This window comes from Seriola lalandi, unplaced genomic scaffold (assembly GCF_002814215.2).
Source record: "Seriola lalandi dorsalis isolate HSWRI2012SDOR001 ecotype SW California unplaced genomic scaffold, Sedor1 jcf7180002054942, whole genome shotgun sequence".
NCBI lineage: Eukaryota > Metazoa > Chordata > Actinopteri > Carangiformes > Carangidae > Seriola > Seriola lalandi.
The window spans coordinates 865,013-878,448 of record NW_019525493.1 but is presented as its reverse complement, the minus strand read 5'-3'; the positions used below and the strand labels follow the sequence as shown (position 1 = coordinate 878,448).

The window sequence follows — 13,436 nt, the reverse complement described above, 5'->3', positions numbered from 1 at the left end:
TTTCAAACCTCAACCTTCCTTTGTATTTATCATTTCATTTATGCTTCATCATTATAAACTGAGTAAGAACTGCCTTTGTTTTTGCAGAATATTTTTATATATTGCACAGTTTTCTTAGGCCTGCTGCTTTTTGCAAGATGCTTGTACCTCATGTATGGCCATGATCAGGCTCTAACACTTTTTTTGTGCATTATACACTGAAGGCAAGGGCTATCTGATAACCCCTGCATGAAGTGCAGCGTCATGCCGCACTGAAACTGGACTTGCTGACGTGGAGGACTTGGAGAGCAGTCAGTTTATTAATAACCTACGGTATTATCCAGAACAGCAAGCCAGTTTTAAAATGAACTAGATTTCTGAGTTTGAATTTTGGAACTAAAATGGGTAAGAAGACAGCTTAGAAACATATTGCAAGCATTATAAAAATGATTTGGGGAAATGTAAAAGTAAACCTAGTAAATGAGTCACAAATCATACCAGTATGCTTGTAGATGTAGTTGAGCCTGAACCTTGTGAGGAGATGGTCCCCTGGTTTACTACACAACCCTGCCAACCCCTACTTGTTGAATTTCCATAAGTAGTCACAAATCAGACTTGATATTTATTTTACCTCAGAGTAATCCAGTCATGTTTCTTTACATTTTGCTTCTCCATCTGAGCTCTTTATTGGTGACAGCCACTCTAGATCAGGTGGTTGGTGGTTTGTTGGTTTTGGGGAGACGGGGGCAGCAAAGGAGCTGTCATTTGGTCTGAGGAACACACACCCCAGATCCAAAGCTGCCTGGTCTCTGTAACACCCCTCGCTGCCTCCCCCTGGTAAACAGTCCATTAGCGTAGTGCTCCAAGGTAAACATATTTACTGGCTGGTGACGGCTCGCCAGTGTGGCTCCTCAGGCCCTGTGGCAGAGGGGATTTCATTAGGCAGAGGGCAGGGGGAGAACGGAGGAAATTAATGTGCCATTCAAGATGATTTCTTTGTTTCCCATCAACATGATCACAGACAGGCCGCAGGGAAGAGATGATTTACACACACAAAGGAAAGAGACAGGGAGAGAGAGGGAGGGTGAGAGGGAGGGAGAGAAAATATCACAAAAGGCTCCTAGTGCGTGAAATGTCTTCCTTTTGGTGAAAATGCTCTTGTCATGATTTTTGTTATGGCTTGAAGTGCTGGAATTGTTTTCAATCAGAAAAGCTTTCTTGTTTGTCATTAAGGATTGGAAATGGAAGTATTTCTGAGCAAAAAAGCACCAACAGGCACAACAATGTAATGCAATTTTTTACACACTATCTACACACAGTAATCCAACCAATACGGTGATGTCCTGCGGCCTTGTTAAGAACCTGCTTCACAATGGGAGTTTTTTTCTTACAATTTGCTTTGCAACCTGGAGGATATTATTCTGTGCCCTGCCTTGTTTATTAATAACTGCGGTTCACCAATTAATTATCTGAAAAGTATGTACAGCTGATGGCAGACTACTGGGAATGTTGGAGGAAAGTTTGCAGTGACACTGCTGTGTTATTTGTTCACAGAAGTAAAATTGTGCTTAAATCTTGATTGAGCAAACTTTTCTTGTTGTTATTTTGTTAATATGAACAAAAGTTTACTATAACATTACCATAGAAAATAGTATTGATTTCATCTGTAGGTACAGTTTTTAACACCATATACAAAAGGAGATAATTAGCTTAAAAGTAAGGCTTGTTTATACAGAAAGCAAGATTTGAAATTCGGATTTCGGTACTTTAAAAAACACATTTATGTCGTTAAATGGTGTCATGGTGTGAAGGTTGGGTTGGGAGGGTTAGGACTATAACAAACAGACAAACTGGATGCAAACCTGCAAGCCTTTAGTCGGAGACGAGTATTCTTCAAAAGAGTAAATTCTGGTATCTGGTATTTTTTGTAGCCCAGGATGTGATTGAATTAGAGCTGTGAAGTCGGGGTGAAGATCAGCACCTTCAAATCTGAAATCATGATTCTGTTTTATAAAAATGTGTATTGATGTATAAAGTGGAGTGCAAAAGAGACAGGTGGATCTGTACAATGACTGTACTGAGGGCTTGAGGGCATTGAAAGACCTTTTCAATAAAAAAGCAATGCTCTTGAATTATCAGCAGTAACCTTAACCTATGGTCAAAAGCAATAGAAAGCAACCAAAAGCATAATTGATGATATATAGTAGAATGCTGGAGAATTTCCTTTATAGAGTTTCTTTGCTCACCTTCATGGATGAGGATCTCCGATACGAGGGATGACCTCAGAGTCGAACCGCTTTTTTAATTTCGTTGAAAGGGGGCGGGCCAGGTGGTTCAGGCATCCAGTTACTGTAGGATGTCACCACCTTGTGCTTTTGTTGTACACTGGACTACATCCAGACTCTCTCAAGATGGCCTTAGATTCCCATAGAATGAAGTGGAGAACATGCAGAAGAATAAGACTACCGCAGTTAATCTGTGTATCCTGTGTAACACGTAACACACAACATGACTTGTCAAAAAATCAAAAAAGGACTTGCATGTTGACTTAGACTTTAACACCAATGAATCGTGACTTCACTTGGACTGGAGTATTTAGATTTGAAAATACTTGATACCTTACACCAAGCCCAACCATGGAAAAAGTATGTTATTTAAAAAGTGTGCCCTGAATCAGTTCATGACCTGAATCAACTCAGCACTGTTCATTCCCAGCAAGTTGAAACTTAATTCCTCACATTCCCCATTGCGTCCACCGCAGACCCACGCGCTCCGTTTCGGTCATTGTACAGTAATAATTTGTTTAACAGATGAGAATGTTGAGGGTTTCCTCTCGCTCGTACTTTGGCGTTCGCCAAGATGACAAATCATCTTATAATTATATGGCCACGCACTGCAATCTGCTAATGTCACAGCAGCGAAATAGTAACGTATCATAACCTTACCGTTACTCACTTCATTGAAATTAAATGGTCGTGATCCACTAGCTGGGTTTTGAGCCTGAGCCCAGGACACAGTCAGTGCATCCAAGATTGATGCAAGGCTTGCAGACAGTTGATAGTGTTAATCTTGTCTTATAAAATCAATAAACAATCAGAAATATCTAACATTAGCGTGCTGTTGTTGTTGATGGGTGGCCAGCAGTAGTTACTGCTGCTCCTAAAAAACATTGCAACTGCACACACAGTTGATAATGAAATGAATTATATGAGTAATAGTTTAATATTCAATTCTAGGGCTGTAAGCAGTAGTGGAGGAAGTACTCAGATACTTTACAAGTAAAAGTACTAATGCTACAATGTAAAGAAAACTCCACTACAAGTAAAAGCCCTGCATTTAAAATGTTACTCAAAGTATAATCAGGGAAATCGTACTCACAGTATTAAAAATAAAAGTACTCAATCTGGATTTAAAATATTTTGTAAAGACAGCTGCGGGAGATATTGGAGCATACAATCTATGTATGATGTACATCCATGAACTCTAACCCGCCGTGTACTCCTCTCTCTCTCTCTCTCTCTCCCTCTGTTTTTCTCAGTTTTCCCCTCCTTCCATTCAGGTCATATTCAGGGTTGTATGACACCTGTGAGCGATGTGCTGGGTGACATGAGCTGCATATAAATGACTAGCAGAAAAACATGCCCCCTTTTTATTTACACACACACACACACACACACACACACACACACACACACACACACACACACACACACACACACACCCACTGTATTTTCAGATGCCCATCTCGCTGTGCTAGGAGGCAGTTTTATGTAGCTGGTGACCTTAGACTGTGGAGCAGGTGTTTAGGGTCTGATAACATCATGACAGAGAGTACAGGTGTGACTACATACAGACAGGAAGGACACACACACACACACACACATACACAGACACACATACACAGACACACACGCGCGCGCACAGACACATATTGTATGTCATATTGGATAGCACAGCTCTTTGTTCACTGACCAAAAGACAGTAACGTCATACCGCAGAGGGATTATTCCCATGTTTGGATACAATGTGCATACAGCTGTGGATGAATAAAACCTATTTGAAATAAAACTAGGGAATGGATGGATGTGTTGTACCCTGTACTCAGTATAAGCCTTTATACAAATATGCATCTGTGCAATACAAACAATGCAAACAAAATTAATTAACAGTGATTATTTGAATACTGTGTTTACTTTCTGAGGAATCCAAAGCATTAACATACATGTCACTCTCACATTGGCAAATAAAATAAAAGAATATAAATATATATATATATATATATATATATATTATGTTTTAAACCCAGTTAAAAATATCAAATCCTATTCAGTGTTTATCTTTTCTGTTGATGCAGTTGAAAATGAGCAGACACCATATTCCCCCTCCACGTTCTCCCTCCATAGCAGCAGTGTTTGAGCGTGTGTGTGTGTGTGTGTGTGTGTGTGTGTCTGTGTGTGTGTGTGTGTGTGTGTGTGTGTGTCTGTGTGTGTGTGTGTGTCTGTGTTCAGTGGCCATGCATATCTAAGAACCTAAAGGTAAATGTCAGCTCTCACTCCGTCCATGGGGAGACTTGTCCTCTGCACCATCATGTGGAGAGATGCAGTACAGCAGTGACTTCATTGACATTCCTCTCATAAAGGCAGCGGCTAACCCGGCCTCAGAAAGTAATCCTTCTTTTCCTGAGACGTGGGAAGGAATAGGACACAGTGTAAAGCTGATCGATTTGATCCTAACCAGGAAATTGTACATGTGGTGCTGAAGCAAAAGAAGTTTGTCCGCTATGCTCCCATCCAATCCCATACTTATACCCTCAGGATGAAAACTCCTTTTGTATAGCATCAAACTGTGAAGAGATGTTTATAAATTCAAACTATAACATAAAGTGCAGGATTTTTTCTTTTTTTTTCTAGGTCCTAGCCTGCGGGGTGATGTTTTGTTGATATCTAGCAATGCCCAAGGTACAGCCTTGATAAGGACTGATATACAGACAGAGAATGTTTTGTCTCTCCAGTTCTCATTGAGCATGACAGAGAGGATTTCAGAGAGACTGCACTGCCAGATGGGAGATTGTTCCTTCATGGGTATTGTCTGCGAAACGCCTCGGAATATGTCAGCTTTATCTGTGTTAAAACATACCAAACATTTTTGCATGCGATACTGTGGTACCGAAGCTATAGCCTCTCCCATCTGTGCCGTTGCAAACTGTATCTCGGTCCTGCAGCATCCAGTACACAAGGCAGAAATAACTCCACTGATCTGAGGAGAAGGCTGCCACTGCCAAATTTGTGATACGTAAATGTGTGAAATATTGTGATATTGAGACATGGTTCCAGATAGATTATGTTGTATCAGTGAGCTGTGTTTTATCCATCTCCCCACTGCTTTCTCCTGCTCGCTCTCTCCCTCTTTCTGCCTCTCTATCTCATTCACACACACATACACACTGACACACATAATGCTCTATCATTTCCCTCATCCCATGCAAGAGGTGTGAAAGGCAAATATATGCTCTCCTTCACTGTGGACATAATACTGAGGTCATGAATGGAATGTTAATGAATGTTTTACCACATACCTCTATCAGTGCACACACACACATGCGCACATACAGAATCGCACTCGCACACCAGGATTTGCCGAGCGAGTACCAACCTAGCCAAAACCATAACAATACACTATTTCAAATATGCATTCCTTTGCGAGCGAGTGGGTGTTTTTTTTTTTTTTCTTTCAGACCACGGCAGCTCGCTTTGACTCGTATGTTGAGCTGCAAGAATCTGAAAAAACAAAATTCTGACAAAACACTGACCAGACAAGCCGAGGAAGCAAAAAAAACCCCAAAACAAAGCAAAAAAAAAAACTCTAAATAAAACATTCAGCTGTATAGCTACGCTGGTTCGTTTTTCTGAACGCCACCCGTGAACTTCCAAATCCTTATCATGTTGGGAATTGCAATAGGGGAAACAAGGGGGGACAGAGGGTGTGGGAAGGAGAGGCTGTGGCTCGCAGATCAAGAGGCTGTGTTTGAGTATCTTATCGCGGCTGTCGCCAACTCAACCTGGCTCCATTGACTTTGTGTAGGGATTAGAAAGGCCCACAGCGGCTGATTATTTGGGTGAGTGAGCGGTTCTGTGTAAACAAACATTGTGGCCGGGATTGTTCCAGTCACAACACGGCTGGTTGGCCCCTGACAAACCACACACACACACACACACACACACACACACACAGACAAACACGCGGAGAGTACACACGCTGTGGTGCATCATGGTCCTCCTTGTGTGTGCTCATGGATATGCATTGCTGTTGTATTCACCTTTTTTTGCAGATATCAATGATAATTCCTTGTAGTCAAGGTTCTTCAGTTTAAAATTTTAGATTAGAAAAGAAGTGGAACTCATTTGCTTCAAAAAACCTTTTTTGAAACATAAAAACGTATTTTGACTTTGAGTTAAATCCTTGTTCTTTTTCAAAGTGAAACATGCTGAAAGATGGCGAACCAGACTGAAGCTACTGTAACCAAAAACTGTTGGCATGTGTACAGTTGTTAGAGCCAAGAGGAGTCAAGCGAAAGCATATTGGGGGTGAAAAGAGTCTAGCAACTATAAGAAAAAAGATTATTATTTCAACAACAGCACAATAACATTATGCCGAGCAGATGGGATACGGTGCAAAGAAAAAACTTTGAGAAAAAAAAATATTTTTAAACACTAATCCTCTGTGAGTATCTCGTTATATTTTTACCGCAACCTTTCACTGTGCATTTTTTTGTCCTTAACACAGGTAGAGTGAGAAGCGCCCATGAAGGGGCTGTGAAGTGTGCTGCATCTCCAAATATCCATTCCAGATGCTGGCTAGACTTGGTGGAGCCGGGGCTTGTTGTACTGGGGGCTAGATTTAGTTGTCTTTTCCTCCAGGTGTGATGCCTCATGCTGATCCCCCCCACATGTTCCATGGGTCTTATCCAAACACGCCAGGGCTGGTGACAGCGCCGGTAGGCCTGCCCTCCCTCCCTCCTTCCCTGCCTGCCTGCCTTTCTCCACCCACCCACACTGCAACAGCAGCAAGCAACCCAGTCCTCTTCTCCTTACCTGTCATCAGAAATGCCGCCATCAGTGTGGCGCAAACTTGAGAGGCCTCCTTTCCTTTGAGCAGCTTTACTCTTTTATTTCAGCTTTTCCCACTTTTTCAGACCTCTTGTCTCCTTCTGAGTTTGAACCCCTTTGACGAGGGGTTATGTTCACACTGCCGCTCCACAGGCCCTGCTGCAGGCTGGGACAGGCCAGTTGTTGCTCTAGTAACTCAATCGAGCTCAACGGTGATGTAGCACGTATTAAACTTGTCATATTTCAAGCCTGGTCAGTTTTAGGACGATACGCCATCAGGGAGCGTTAGGAGGTTAAAAAAAGCAAAGTGGAGTGGAAAAAGAAAACAGAAGCTCTGCTGTTTTGTGTATTTGTTCCCCAGCTGAATGTTCGGCGTCTGTTTCCATTAAAAGTGTGGGTGAGCAAAAGTCGGTCTTTATCCCACTGTAAACTAGGCTGACTAAAGGTCTCTCGTTTTGCAGTCTTTTTAAAAAAAAAAATTATTTTCACCGTGACTCCATTCTTCCATGACAAAATGAAAGTTTACCTTTAATGTACGTGAATTCCACCTACTCTTAAAGTTTTTTCTTTCCAGGGCAGGAAGAGATAGATGCAGTAGGGGCAAATATTATTAGCTAGCCCACACAAAATATGTTGTCTCATGGCTCGAGTTGGACGCCTTCCAGCTTTGGCATAACCGAGGATTACATATTTATGGGAACAAGAAACAAGCGTCCTTATTGAAACATGTTGGCCTTTATGTCTTTGACAGGAATCTGCCTTGTTTTATTACTATTACAACAAATACTGAGCTGATTGATTACTTCTTTCCACTTGAAGATTTTATCACTGAAAAAATGTTTCGGAGCCGAGTTACAGAATTAATCAGAAGGCAGGCAAACGTGTTGTTGTTTTGAATTATTAAATCAACAGATTGAAATTAATCTATTGACTATTTTTCTACAGAAGCTCTGAAAATGAAATGAAATAGTTTTTTTTTACTAAATCCATTAATCTATTGAGATCCCTCCAAGGCTCTATAGTATTAAGAAACCGCATTTTGACTCGGATCATGCAGACATGGGATCGGGTTGTCGGGGTGTGTGTGTGTGTGTGTGTGTGTGTGTGTGTGTGTGTGTGTGTGTGTGTGTGTGTGTGTGTGTGTGCGTGTACGTGCGTGTACGTGTGTACGTGCGTGTACGTGTGTGTAAGCAGTCTTGTGTTGTCATAACTTTCCTGAGACACTTTGAAACTCCCCATGAGCCAAGGCAATGTAAATGATTTCCTGATGTTTAAGCCATCACTGCTGTGATTAGACACACTGAATCAAGATTTCAGCTTATAAACTGCCTGGATTGTCCCCAGAGCTCATTACAAAACATACAGACGATGGTAACCCTTATTCTTTTGCAGTTGTGCAGCGAGAGAAAGTGACTATGATTTGATTTTATTGTTTTTACAGTATAAGCACAACAGCCCTGTCCTCTAGCTGGATGATGGAGGAAAAAACACATTAAATACATGGCAAGCCTAATGCAAATAACACAGTCATCTGTATCTTATCAAGTCATTTTCTCATCAAGTTTTGACCAACATTTCATAATATTGTAATTGCCCCTCGGGGGTGATTAATATGTTGTGTCAAACAGAATCAAATGCCTGGCAACTTTAGCTTGATACGATGAGTGCAACAAATGTCAGGAAGCTGTGGTTTGGTTTGGAAGCTGTGGTTCAGCTTAAACTCTTCATCATTGTCGTACTCTTCTCCTCCCTTTCTCCAGGGTGACTCTGGGATGTGTTGTTGTTCTGCACAAAAAGGTAATAATGATAGATATAACATTAGCTTGCATGAAGTCTGATTAACTACAGGAAATGCTGATTGATAATTTCATTGGATGGACTGATTGTCTCCTATACATACAAATTTAAACGTGATGAAATTTAAACTCTATCTGGATTTGGCAGTCGAACTCTTAAGTGAAGCAAAGTTATGCTTCCATCTCAAGGCCTTTTCTCATTAGTAGGAACCAATAATTTCCCACTGTTAGTTCCAGGTAGGGAATCACTAGCAGTGGCACAGGGACCCTTGAGCCACCTCGTCTCGTGACATCATTGCCAGTCATCCATTTCGTCTCCTCTGCTCCAGCTGGAGCTAGATGTTGGACCTCAGTGAGGCCCCAGTGCCGGTATTAATTTCTTGGGCCTGTTGGCGTCTGTCCCCTGGCAGCCCAGCGCCAGCTTCAGCCCCAGTCTCAGCCTCAGCCCCAGCTCTGGTTCCATCTCCGTGTAGGAGTGTTACTGGAAAGCTGGCCAGTGGGATCTGGCTCTGATAATTACTTCAGGCTAGACCTGCCAGCATCTGTAGCGAAGCTTGCAGGAGATGAGCTATTAGTATTCAGAGAGGACAGACATGAAGAAAAAAAAAAAAATCAGGGATAAAAAAGAAAAGTACACTCATCCTGGAATCATACATCATCTTCAGAAACCTGTGTAAAAAAAAAACAAACAAAAAAACTTTTTCTGTGGTCCATTTTTCTACAATATGGCTTTATAGCTTAATACTGATATGGTGCATGCGTTTGCGGAATTTCAGTGTGGTTTCCAAGTTTTTGAGCAATTTATATTTGTAAAGGGCTGTTTCCAATTGCTAACAGAAGGAATAGCTGAATAATGAAGTGGAACTTTTTTGGTTTTCTGCTGGAGATAAGGCACTAAAGTTCACAAGCAGTTTCATGTTTAATGCATTCACCACTTAGGCGCTTTAAACCCATACACATGAAGAACGCTTTTGGATAAATAAAAACACATTTGATGACCCATATGCAGCGTTCAAATGTTGGAAAGAAGCCCTATGTACTGCAGCCACTTTGGATTATGTTACCATAAGACATGGATTCCAGGCAGAACACTGTGTGGAGGTTTATTCCTTTCAAACAAGCCAAGCTAATGAAAAACAAACTTGCGCATTTGCGTCTCCATGTGGTCAGCAACCTTCAGTTTTTCGTTTTTCACTTATGGGGATATTTTTCTGGTCGCTGTTTTGTTTCATGAACCAGTTTAAGGTTCGTCTCTGTCTTATTCTCTCTGCTGCTACTGAAAAAAAAAAAGAAGCACGTTCTACCTCTCTAACTTCTTCAAGTCTTTCAGCCGTAACATCATACGCACTACATCCACAAAGTGTACATTACTGGTGATTGTGTGTGAGCAGAGGTGGTCAAAAACTTTCCCACTGAGTCTCGTTCCACTAATCCCAGGATTCCAGTGGCTTCATGGGATGTCGCACAGATTCGGAGGCTATTAGTAAATGTTTAACGTTGTGTCAACATGAGGGAATACTGTACCTTCTTTCTCTTTATGTGACCAAGATGTAGAATGATTAAACCTTCATCTCCAACAGTCATTATAACTAAACGTACTTGGACGGGAAAATTCTCTTTTCTTTCTTGTACTTCTTCACCTTTTTTTTTTTTATTTATTTATTTTTTAAATGAACATTTCATGAGTCGCGGATTTACACTATTTTCTCAGCTCCATGTGTTGGCTCCTCCAAACATCGATGTCCATTGGGTTTTGGTTTTGGATCGATCAGCAACCTCTGTAACTCCTACAAGTATTTAATTCTGAAGAGCAGGGGAGGGATACAAGACATGGAAAGTGGAAAATCAATTTTGAAAACTTGAGAATCTCATAAGAATAGTCTGAGCCAATCCCATCCTGCTTCTGATATAAACCATACATCACATTTATTCTTTTTTAATTGAAGCTATCTGTGCATGAACACTCGGCACATGACTTGCTGACCTCCACTATGATAACCATGAATTTCCTCCTTCTTGGACGAAGAACTCCTGAGAGGTTTCTCCAACAAGCTGTTGTCCCTTCTGTAAACACAAGTAGAATACTATGCCTGTGTGTGTGTGTCTGTGTGTGTTATTCAAAAGCTGTTCCACTTGCATGGCAACGCCTCATTACCCATACTGCCTCCGTCTTTGCCCCGAAGTGGGGTGAGGCTCCCCTCGCTGGGCCCAGTCGTCAAGGTGACCCAACATGCCCCAGGATGGCAGGCAGGCAGACAGGCTGGGAGAGAGGGGGCTGTTCGCTCTGCCTTTATTGTACCGGGGCCACCGTATGCTAGCTGGTACACTAGGCCCTGGGTGGTTCCAAACTGCCGCATGCGTCCCAGTGAGCAAGCAGCTGATCTCATTTTTCAACACACAGCTGCCCCAACATCAGGACCAGGTGAAGGTGACCTCCCTTGCCTGTTGGAGTGCCTCTTAAAGTGGTGAGGTGCAGCCGATGCTGTTGCCAAATCCAAAATAATCTTCACTTCTGGTGATGTAACGTTTTCTTGTTGTGTTCATTTTGGGTCAAATCAAAGCGAAGTTATTAAAATCAGCATCCGTGTGGCTCTGACATCTACAGTATGCAGGATTTGTAGCCACAAATACAACAGTTGTCGCTGAGTTATTGTAGCAGGCTGCACGCTGATGGAGCCTCTTCTGCTCTGCAACAGCAGACACATCAGAAAGCACAAGCAGGCTCATAACTTTATACCTCACCCTTTTATCTCTGCAGACATCCATCTCTATCGCTTGTTCATTCTCACTCCATCCATCCATCTATCCCTTCCTTACTCTCATTTGTCTCTCTCCCTCCCTCCCTGTCTCTTCCTGTCACCCCCCTCCCTCTCCCCCTTCTAACACAGGACAGATTGGAAAGCCGTGATGGCGGCACAGAAGTTGAGGGAGAAGCTATTTATCCCAGACGGATCAGGAGGTGTGTGACGGAGGTGTGGACGGTTGCTGCAGGTCAGTGACGTTGGCAGGCGCCAGGCAGGCCGGCCCACATGGCTCGGGGACTGTGGGACTACAGACAGATGGCACCTGGTGGGTGACAAACAATTAACAAACCAACAAGAATAGCTGGATCGGCAGTATACCCACAAGCACAGGAGATAGCAAGAGAGCGGGTGCATCTGTGCTCTGAACACTTTCACTCTTTACTTTTCCTCTTCCCGAGTCTTGTTTTGTATAACAGTTGCAATTTACCCATGTGTCTTTTTCACAAAAACACTCTTGTTGTCGTGTCGCTATAGAACAGTCTAAATAAAGCGGTGTTGAGCATATGCAGCCAGCATATGTTTCTGTTTATTTCAGTGCGGTTTTGAGAGCAGCAGTGGGTAATTTAAATGTACAGTACAATGAAACAACACATATCTACTTAAATGTTAAGGAAAAGTTATAAACAATCATATAAAGTTTCTTACAGCAATAGCAATACCTGGCATCAGAGTGCTGTGTGTGTGTGTGTGTGTGTGTGTGTGTGTGTGTGTGTGTGTGCGCGCGTGCGTGTGCGTGTGTGTGTGCGTGCGTGGTTTTTGTAGAATTCATGCTGGAAATCGATTCAGTGTGTTTGTTCAAAATTGAGCATGGTGGCCGATGGTATTTCACTGCCTAACTACATCCAAATGTCATCGTGATAGGGTGTTTCTGCACTCCACTCCCACTTACTGTACAGTGAAGATGTCCTCTGTTGGTCATAAACAAGAAAATCTGCAATTTTGTCATCTCTTTTTCAAGAGTGGGGAGAGAAAGATTATTATACCTAACTAAACTGCTGTCATGTTTTAGGATTATTGCTTTGGACTGGCATTGGTCCTAGTGTGTGTGTGTGTGTGTGTGTGTGTGTGTGTGTGTGTGTGTGTGTGTGTGTGTGTGTGTGTGTGTGTCTTGGAACACATCTGGAGTCTAGACTCTGTGGCTCTGTGGGCAGGGTCCTATCTACGAGTAGCATCGGGTCCGGAGACCGGCCATGTTGACATAGGTGGCACACACGTACCGGCATCTGTTTCAACAGTCAGTACTCTCACCAAATACCCACCTCCTACTCACACGCTCACACAGGGACACACACACACACACACACACACACACACACACACACACACTGCTGGACACTTTTATCCTCCATTGAGGGATGGAAGGGGGGAGGAGGGACAGAGAGAGCTACAAAGTGGAGGTACAGGGGGGAGAGTAGGGCCTGCTGAACCCACAGAGGTCCCTGGTAACCAAAAGCAAATGCTACTTCTCAGAATCAGCACTGTAAATCCTCCAATTCCCCTTTTTCATTGCTGTGTCAGAATATTAAGACATGGAGGGGAGGACAGCATTTGTATGTGTGTTTTTTTCTCCTTTCTCCCCCCCATGCTGGTTGTGCGGTTGTGTGTGTATTTTTGTTCATAAGAGTGTGTGTGTGTATACGGGTATAACAGACAACGTATAATGAATTTCCTCTTGAGGAGTTATGGTTAATCATGAAAATGGCCCCACGGTAGTCTTGGGGTGGAGTAGGGTGGGGTGGGGTGGGGGGAAT

General features: G+C 42.5%; 1 long non-coding RNA gene across 1 annotated transcript in view; it reads left to right on the top strand.

Moving 5' to 3' along the window:
• The window catches only part of LOC147817551 (uncharacterized), an 85,146-nt gene extending 72,974 nt beyond the window's left edge, over positions 1-12,172 (top strand). The window contains exon 3 of the long non-coding RNA XR_015436269.1: positions 11,770-12,172. This is a non-coding gene — a long non-coding RNA (uncharacterized LOC147817551). The remainder of the gene's footprint in view (positions 1-11,769) is intronic.
• Positions 12,173-13,436: the final 1,264 nt, after the last annotated feature.